This window comes from Podarcis erhardii (assembly GCF_964252035.2).
Source record: "Podarcis erhardii genome assembly, chromosome: 3".
Taxonomy (NCBI): domain Eukaryota; kingdom Metazoa; phylum Chordata; class Lepidosauria; order Squamata; family Lacertidae; genus Podarcis; species Podarcis erhardii.
Genome location: NC_138507.1, coordinates 41,436,071 through 41,445,656, shown reverse-complemented (window position 1 = coordinate 41,445,656; position 9,586 = coordinate 41,436,071). Strand labels below are relative to the sequence as shown.

At 40.8% G+C, this 9,586-nt stretch overlaps 1 long non-coding RNA gene across 5 annotated transcripts; it reads left to right on the top strand.

Annotated features, from left to right (window-relative positions):
* Window positions 1-4,241: 4,241 nt before the first annotated feature.
* Window positions 4,242-9,074, top strand: LOC309338673. 5 transcript variants are annotated; one of them, XR_014155007.1, is made up of 6 exons: window positions 4,242-4,447; window positions 4,530-4,603; window positions 6,055-6,215; window positions 7,666-7,863; window positions 8,158-8,209; window positions 8,978-9,074. It is a non-coding gene; the product is annotated as an uncharacterized lncRNA (long non-coding RNA). The 5 variants fall into 5 exon arrangements; XR_014155008.1 differs by having other exon boundaries at window positions 6,055-6,219; XR_014155009.1 differs by lacking the exons at window positions 4,242-4,447; window positions 4,530-4,603 and adding an exon at window positions 5,821-6,014 and having other exon boundaries at window positions 6,102-6,219; window positions 8,163-8,209.
* The last annotated feature ends 512 nt before the right edge of the window (window positions 9,075-9,586 follow it).

Genomic DNA, 9,586 nt, shown 5'->3' with positions numbered 1-9,586 from the left:
GAGCAGAGTTCTCCAGCTCCTCATTTAGCCCAGGGGTGCAAAAGTTGCAGCCTTCAAGATTCTGTTGAGTTCCTACTCCCATTGGCCCCAACTAGCATAGTCAGGTATGATGGGACATAAAATCCAGCAGCATCTGGAGGGTCAAAGTTTAGCAGCCTCTGATTTAAGCAGTAGCTGACAAATGGGTGTTTCCAGAGGTAATAACATCCAGTATTGCTGTTCTGTTTTAAACTGTAAGTATGCTTCCAGAATTCTAGCATTCTCTAGCCAAATAGTTTCCTTTCCTTTTTTAAAAAATGTTTTCCCTCAAACATTTATTTTCAATATTAATCACGGAAAATTGATTACAAAAGTAATTCTACAAACAGGAAACCCAAATGCAATAGGCAACTATAAAAAAAGGACCAAGCTCTCAGTTTCTCTCTATTTTAATGTTACTGGAATAACTATAGTTTCACTCACCTTTTTCATTCACTTACCTTTCTTACATGATTTATTGTAAATAAATAAATATAGATATTTGACAAATATCATCCTACTGAGGAAACTGGTCCTTGGAGAAGTAGGCGCATAAAACAACATGATAAAGCTGAATTCTCTAAGCTGGGTCTATCTTTGCTCTTTTGCTTATACACATCCAGGTGTTGCTAAACTATGGTGCCATTCATTCCTGATCACTGGCTGTGTTGGCTTGGACTGATGGGAGTTGGGAGCCCAAAATCATCTGGAGGGGCCACAAGCTTTTGTCTGCAATTCACAAGCAAAAGCAACTTATTCTCATGCCATAATTTGAAAGTTGCTGTATTTTTACATAAATTCTGAAGGGCATTTAACACCACCACCACCACCACCACCAGGAAGGTGAACATGAAATTTCTAATTACCCTGCAGGGCCTAAGGGTCCTGAAACTGATGTTTGGGGGCTTTGCAAACATATTTTGTAATCCCTGACAAACCAGGACCTTCTGAGCTGACATATGTCTGGAAGACCGAATTGATTGTTTCTAACTTCAGAGTCACTAGGCACAGATGGATAAGGGTCACATGGAGACCTAGAAAATGAGGTTATGAATGCACAAACAGGTTTCTGTGGATGGCAAACTAATAAACTAGGCAATTCTCTAACCACATTCTTTCCATTTTGCTTCTAATTACAGCTAACTACAAAGTTAGTTCTTCTCTTTAGGTGCACTTTAATTACTCTCCTCTGCATTGGCTCTCTGCATTATGATCTCTTTACACACACTGGAGGAAATAGACGTTTAATTAACCAGATGGCTCTCGATAAATCTTCACTGTTGCTCTCTGAATCTGAGAGCAAGCGCTGCCTATTACAAAAGGGGAAAGGGGCCTTCAGGTTTGGGGGGGGGGTGAGATAAAGCAAAAAGTAAAAACATCAACATCAGAATGATGTGTGCCTAAGAAAAGTGAAAATTACAAAAAGAAACCACTAGACTAGATGTAGAAAATCGATGTAGAAAATACTGATACATAGCCAAGTCCAAAGAGTTTTGCCTGTCCTGTACCAACTACTGCTTGCCCGGTAATAAAAGATGGAGGAAGAAAAAACAACAACACAGAATAGGCACAATAGGCAGCCCTGTGTAAATCACCTTGATTTTCCAAGGTGGAGATAAATATGGGTATAAATGTCGTAAAATAAAACAGACCAAAATTAAAATAAAGTTGCCTGCTGCTGAGCTCTCAAACTTGGGAGACTGTAGCTCAGAAGCCTCTAGTTAACTAGACTGCAAATACACTACCTGATTTTTATTTTTATTTTAAGTCTGTTACCAACGACCCATTTACAATATAAAATCCGCATCTGGAAGCACCCAATCTATGCCTGTGCTGGCTTACAATAGCCAGCAAGAGAATATGTCAGAAATGGGATTTATTCTGCATGGGATCTTAGATTAAAGGCAAAGACCTTATATTTGGAAGCTGCATTTGTCTTGTTGGCACTAGCCCTTTGAATATTGATATGCTGGCAGTGGAACTGCACAATATTCCTGTCATTTTTTATAAAGGAGCAGGAAAACAAGCCACAAAATGACTGAAGCAGAGCTAGTATATATTTTTCTTTCCCAGTAAAAATGAACTGCTTCTGTTTTGCCTAGAACTGTTATATTACTGATCCCTGAAGTGGAACGGTGTCTGCAGACCACCTTTAAATATCTATGCGATTATGATCCAGCATACAGGGGAACCAGAGCATGATGGGAAATGTACAGCATAGCCTTGCAGCTCCTCCACCTCACTTTCTGTGAATGTGAAAATGTATATAAAAGTTTGTGGGGGGTTTTAAAGTCGCTTTTTGTTTACAAAAGAGAAATACCAAAGCACTACACATTATAGTAAAACACAACAATATCCAGTAAATGTTAATAGTCACGAGTAAAATATCATCAATATCAAAAAGGGACGTGGGTGGCGCTGTGGTCTAAACCACAGAGCCTAGGGGTTGCTGATCAGAAGGTCGGTGGTTTGAATCCCCATCATGGGAAGAGCTCCCATTGCTCGATTCCTGCTCTTGCCAACCTAGCAGTTCGAAAACATGTCCAAGTGCAAGTAGATAAATAGGTACCGCTCCAGCAGGAAGGTAAATGCCATTTCCGTGCACTGCTCTGGTTCGCCAGAAGCAGCTTAGTCATGCTGGCCACATGACCTGGAAGCTGTACACCGGCTCCCTCGGCCAATAAAGCGAGATGAGCGCCACAACCCCAGAGTCGGCCACGACTGGACCTAATGGTCAGGGGTGCCTTTACCTTAAATTATCATCATGGCAACCAAGAACATAAAACAGGAGTCTCCAGTGGGATAGAGCTGCAGCAATAGCCTCGTGGCAACAGTGTAGCTGCAGTTGCTTACCAGGTTGGGGAGAGTGGGGGCTGTGCAGTGCACTGCCAGGAGCACCAGATTGGCTCTGCAGGTGCACTGTGCAACCTTGACCTAACCATCAGCTTGCTCCTCACCATCCCTGTAAGCAGCACTGACACTGTCACCAGGAGACTATTGCTTAGGCTCCACTAGATTGGACAAGCTGCTCCTGACATCAGGGAACTGGTATCAATGACCAGGAATCACCTGGGCAAACAGGTACATCTGTTGGCACCACGCTTGGTGCCTTCCGGACCTCAACAGGGAGAGCATTCCATATAGTAGGCACAACAATGGAGAAACGTGATCACACTCTTGAGTTTTTGCTCAGTATAAAGTAGGGAGAGGGGTGGGACAGAGAATGACCTGCAAACATCAGGTGTGGGTGTATCTGAATGTAGGATAACATATTTGTTGCTTGTAGGAGAACCTAAGTTACCCACTTCCACCTTGCTCAACCCAAATATTACAAATTCTGCGTGTCTCCTTCCAAAGGTAGCCAAGCACAGGTATCTATCTATCATCTATCTATCTATCTATCTATCTATCTATCTATCTATCTATCTATCATCTATCTATCTATCTATATCTCTATATCTATCTCTATATCTCTATCTATCTATCTATCTATCTATCTATCTATCTAATCATCATTTATCTATGTTTTCTAGTTGTCAGCTTCCTTGGAAGTTTCCAGCCAGGACAGAAAGGCAGGGCATAAATATTTTAATAAACAAACAGTGAAATCTAAAATAGCTAACAATTTAGAATTTATGTTATGATTTAATATGTTCAAGCTCCAGCTCGTTGATAGAAGAAAAGACCATTGGTGAGTTTCCTTCCCCCTTTTCTCTTTTTGTTCCCTTTTAAAGTAGCACCTTAGACCCAAGTTAGCTTCAGATAATAAACAAGCATATTGTTAACTTGCAGCTCTCATGGCAGCCGTTGCTGCTTAATCAGTTAAAACTTTGGTTCATTCAGCTACTGATTTAAATAAATTAAAACCTAGGGTTTTAACTTTTGCTACTGACAGGTAAAAGAAATAATCATATGTCATCCATGCTGTTCAGTGAGTATGGTCATGATTTCCCCTCGTCCATGAAACCTTAAAGCATTAGTCATAAATCCTTTATTTTCTATTAGAAAATGATGAATGCCACCTTTGTATAAATCACAGTGTAGAGAACTTAATAATCGGAAAACCTATATTTCTGCAAACTTGCACAATTTAAACCCCCCCCCCCGAGTTAGGGACCTTTAAATAAAGTAATATTTAATTCAAGGCAGTGGGGCTTCTTGGAAATCTAATAATCTGAGTCTTTGCTCATACTTTAGGGTCAAAGGAATACACATGCTCTCGAGTGCATCAACCTCATTTTGTTTCTTAACGGCCTTGCCAAAACCAGTTTGAAAACTTTTCATGTGCTTCAAAGAAAGGATTATAAGGAAGAATTTTCAACAGGATGTCGTCTGGTTGTCCGAGGGAGCATACTCATGAGAATAAATACAAACTCTTCTTCTTTCCTTCTACTCCAGACAACATAACATTAACTGCTGTAACCTCTAGGTAAGAATGCAATGCCATTATTTCAATGTTAGTTATTTACAGTGACTTCCCTCTCTGACAGCTGCTGTGCTGTATATTACAGAAATCACTTGCAATGAAGGTACTTGGTTGGAGACTACTTCAAATCACCAGCACTGACTGATGTCAGAACTTCAGGTACAATAAATTCACTGCGGTACTAATCTAGCTAGCAGACATGCTTTCGTGTTCTGTTTCAGAATGACGAGAAAGAAATGTGTTGACTGCAGAGCACCAGTAAATCCAGTGTGTTAGTTCTACACTGAAATAGATTTAATTCCCAATGAAATAGTAGGGCATCACATAGATAGCAATAACTTTTTGGACTGATTTAGATGGGACCTAAGTCCGACTGAATCAGGCTGCAGTCCAAATCCCACTTACCTGGGAGTAAGTCCTGTTGAATCTGAGTAGATATGGTTAGGAATGTGCTGGTACTGTAGATCCAGACCAACAGGAGTAAATCAGCTGAAAAGTTCATGTCTTTGTGTTGTGATTGTATTTAGGATAGAGCTTAAAGGTGACAAGCGAAAGGATGCAGTATAAATAAATAATGAAATAACAGCCAGTGCTTTTCAGTATCAATTGACACATGACAGCATTTGACATGCAAACGGTATTTGATTGCAGCTGACAGCTAAGCATCAGTAGCAATCCACTTAGCATCCTGAGCTGAAATGTAACTGCAGTCAGTATTTAGCAGTTTGCTTCCAGCAGCATTAAGTAAATTCAACCAAACAGGAAATATTATTAACACAAGGGGACAGGCAGGTAGCACACACAAAGGAATGCTAATATAAAATTTCAGTCCCAACAGTTGAACGTTAGGTTTTTATTTTAAAATGCAAACTAGAATGCCTAGATTTGATTTTGGGAATTTTGATGCATTTCCGGGGCGGGGGGGGGGGGTGTAACTTCAGCTCTACTATTCACTCGGCACATTTAAAGATAAGCAGGAGTCTTGGTACTTCTTGAGCTGTATGTTTTCTTAGGCAGCTCCTAGTTCTGTTTTCATTTCTAACTTTTTGTGCTATGGAGCAATGCCTTTCTTGCCTATATGAGCACCCTTACCTTTCTTGAAACTCAGGTGTGATTGTTTTGTGAAATGAAAATACTTTCACAGAGCCCAATGGGCGTTTCAAAGCTGACCTTATTTTATTATATTTTGCTCAAGCGTCTATTCTCAGTGGAGTTCTTTGCATTGCCATTCTCCCTCAGCTGCTTTATCGCCTTCCAAATCACGCTGTCTGAGAATTTCAGTAATGTGTTTACGCCCTCTTCTAGATCATCAGCAAATGCTTCAATAAGCCTGGACCTCAGGGTGATCCCATTATAGACTTTGAGCCATCCAGCAGGCAGAATTGTTGTTCTGTCTGCTTCCTTTTTCCTTTTCCTTTTAATAACTGTGTGCTCCTAGCCAGAACTCCATGAACTTTTAAACAGATATCAAGTTGCTTTATTTTTTTTTTCCATTTGATGAATGTGAACAAGGGTGGGCCCTCTCACACTGGCACTGCCTCAAATGTTGTCTGTCATCCCCATTAATCAGGTAAGCACAAAGCCTTTATGCAGTGCTATTTTTTTCCTAGAAAATAGGTGCCAGAACTCACAACGAACGCCTGCCTTGTTCTCTTAGAATGGCAATGGCGCCCACCTAAAAGGTGCCAGAACTGAGTTCCGGTGAGTTCCAGCTGAACAAAAGCCCTGCCTTTATGGGAGTTTGCCTTAGAGAATGCAGAGTCACCTACTGGTAGGTAAGCCATCCACATTTATTTTGTTTATTGATTACTAACCTTTTCTTGCTGCTGCTGTTACTCAGCTAATTATGTACCATATTTTTTGCTCTATAAGACCCACTTTTTCCCTCCAAAAAAGTAAGGGGAAATGTGTGTGCATCTTATGGAGCGAATGCAGGCTGCGCAGCTATCCCAGAAGCCAGAACAGCAAGAGGGATTGCTGCTTTCACTGCGCAGTGATCCTTCTTGCTGTTCTGGCTTCTGAGATTCAGAATATTTTTTTTTCTTGTTTTCCTCCTCCAAAAACTAGGTGCGTCTTTTGGTCTGGTGCATCTTATAGAGCGAAAAATACGGTATTTCCCAACTTCCCACTACCTAAAGAGTAAAAACCTTCTATAATTGTTATTGGGTTTATTTGCTTGGTAAATAATGACTCAGGACTTGATTACTGTAGTTAATTGTCTTTCTTTTTACATTACTATTGTTTTATATTATTGGATTACTTTTCTTAGATTTATTTTTACATTTTGTATTGTTCTCCCATATTATGCCTGTTAATTTTTGTTGTTGTTGTTGTTGCTTGCTAAAGCTATAATTGTGTCTTTGGGGCCAACTAGTCAGTCAGGGCAGAGCTGCTATTTAGTTAGCTCACTGAACAAAATATCTGAAAGGGGCTTGAAGATAAGTTGCCTACCCTTGTTGAAACACCTTCCGCTCTGTGCAACTGCTGTACTACAACAGTTGGCAAATAGGCAAGTAGATAAGGCACCACCCAACCTTGCGTGGGGTGTTTGTGTCTCATTTTAGTTGAGCAAATCTGTCTTTCTTATGTTTCTCAACTTTTGGTTGCATCCAAAACTTATGTGAGAAGAACACCCCTTACTTGGGAGAGCTTTTCCTTAACCTCCTACCCATTGCTGCTTCTTGTACCCCATGTAGGGCCTCTCCTGGGGAGCAGGGATCTTTAGAAAAGGCCTGTGAGGGCAGGGAGAATTGCCAAAAAACCAAGCTGAGGCCACTTCTAAGTTCCCCATCACACCCCATGAGCTTCATAGCTAAGTGGGGATCGGAACTCAGATGTCCCCAGTCTAAGTACAACACATTCACTAAGCCACACTAGCTCTTAATAATTCACAGAAAAGTAATGATTGTGGAAGTGAATTGCCCTTACAGGGATATATCCGTTATCCATCCTACCTTTCCTATTCCCTTACTTTGTGGGAGCCTGAGATTTCAAATCTATGAAGTGCAGTTCATTTCCCCATGAAATATTAGATGCTGTGCTGCTGATGTGATTGGCCTGTGAATTCTTTTAGCAATGTCTTCAGACTTGTCATAGTTATGAATGCTTGTGCTGCTGAGAACAGCAACAGATCAGATGGCAGTGAGGTAGGGTGGGGTGAGGTGTCCACCAACGAGACAGCCGACGTTAACCTTCATTGTTGTCATATGTGTTGGCTATAGGTCATTCCTCCCCACCCCAGGCCCAGTTTTAACTAATGAAGTACAAAAACGAGCCCAGCAATTTGATGCAATGACAAGCGAGGATGACACCAGACAAGAAGATCTGGGGCTTCCTCGAAAAACTTTGGCACTTTGAGGCAGCAATGTGAACCTCTATGGGGTTGGAAATAAGGAATAAACTGAGGACCACTTAATAAGGTGAGTTACCAGAAGCAGAAGCAAAATTCTTCTCACTAACCCCCTTTCCCTGTATCTGATCATTTGTAGGTTCGCTGCCCCAGAAATGTCAGGTAAAGAGGCGATTCCAGAGTTTGCTTCCTCCATTGTTACTGAAATGTCGGGTCTTTCACACTGCTAATTAAAAGCTGTTGATGAAGAGAGTGTGATGTAGCCTTTTGGCCTGTCCCTGAATAGCCAATCATAAAACTGCTTGAAGTCTGAGATCTAGCACCATTACAGCACAGCTGATTCATACTTCCCTTTTCAAATTAGTACAGGAGGAACCTGACTTTAAATGGCAAAACTCTGCTATCAAATGTTAATGGTGAATATTTATTTAAATGGTCAGATTTTTTGACAAGGAACACAGAAGCAAGGCCCCAATCCTTTTCCAGTTGTCCTTTCCAGATCATTTCTGGGAAGCTCCACCATTTAAACCAATTACATTTCAGAACTGATGATGCCTTGCAAAACATTTTGCTATGTAAACTCTTTTATTTTTCCCCCTCTGCCACATACAAAGTGGGTACTCTTGGCCCCCTTGCAATTTAAGTAAATTAAGCGACATTCCACCCCGAACATTTCAGAGAAATGTCCCCCTGCTCCCTGATTTCGGCAAGGATTTCATTTCAGCCCCTCTCAACAAATGGTCATGACTAGTACCACTTCCAGTGACTCTGGAATGTATCTCTGGATTTCCATCAGGAAAGATGAGAATGTGAACCCATAGTCATCCTGTGCAGGGATACCAAGGATCACCTATCACTGGCCTAATGCATGTGGAGCTCAACATATAGGAATCCATTCATTTTGACAGATCCATGCTCACATTGCTGAGTGTCCTTAGTCTTTAACACTATGTCAAGGAAAGAAAACCTTATTGGGTTCCAACTCCCATCAGTTTCAGCCAGCACAGCTAATGGTCATTAAAGCTGTGCCAACCTTTATGTTTGGGGTGGGGGTTGGTATCTTGGAATCTTGTTTCATACATATATAGTAGCATTTGATGAGAGTTCCTTTGTACGTTGCATAAATCCCTTACTACATGGGCAAAACCAACTTCTGAAATGGAATGTTTGTTTCTCTTCTCTAGAAATGTCAGTCAATCCCTTTACTTCAGGACAACCAAGTCAGATGGGCTCCTTCCTAATGAGTCTGCAAATAAACATTTGTGCAATATGTTTCATGAATATGGCTCCTGTGGTTTCTTCTTCCACTAATTTCAATCCTCTTCAGGCGTAGTCAGTGTGATGGCAGCCAGTTGTTGTTGGACAGCAATGCCCACCGTTCCTAACTATTGGCCATGTTGGCTGGGGCTGATAGGAGTTGGTGTCCAAAAACATCTTGAAGGGACCAGATTGACTACCCCATGCTAACATTATTATTTTTTCATATCCCATGTGAAAAGTTTCTAGTAATTCTAATTGGCTTGCAGTATTTAAGATTTAATGATTTGGTTTTGGTCCCCCCCCCCCACCTTAGCATGATTCCATGTGGTGATTCTTAACATCAGATAGGAGAAAAGTCATTTCATTAATATTTTTTGCCACTAACATGTTTCTAATTAATGTAAGTGTAGCTGTGAAACTGAATATCTCCTTAATCTTAGAGAGCTCAGGTCTATAATTACCTGCTTCACCCCTTGCGTTCTTTGTTTAAGGTTCATTGCCAGAAAGGGATTTTATGTTCTATAATGCTTAAG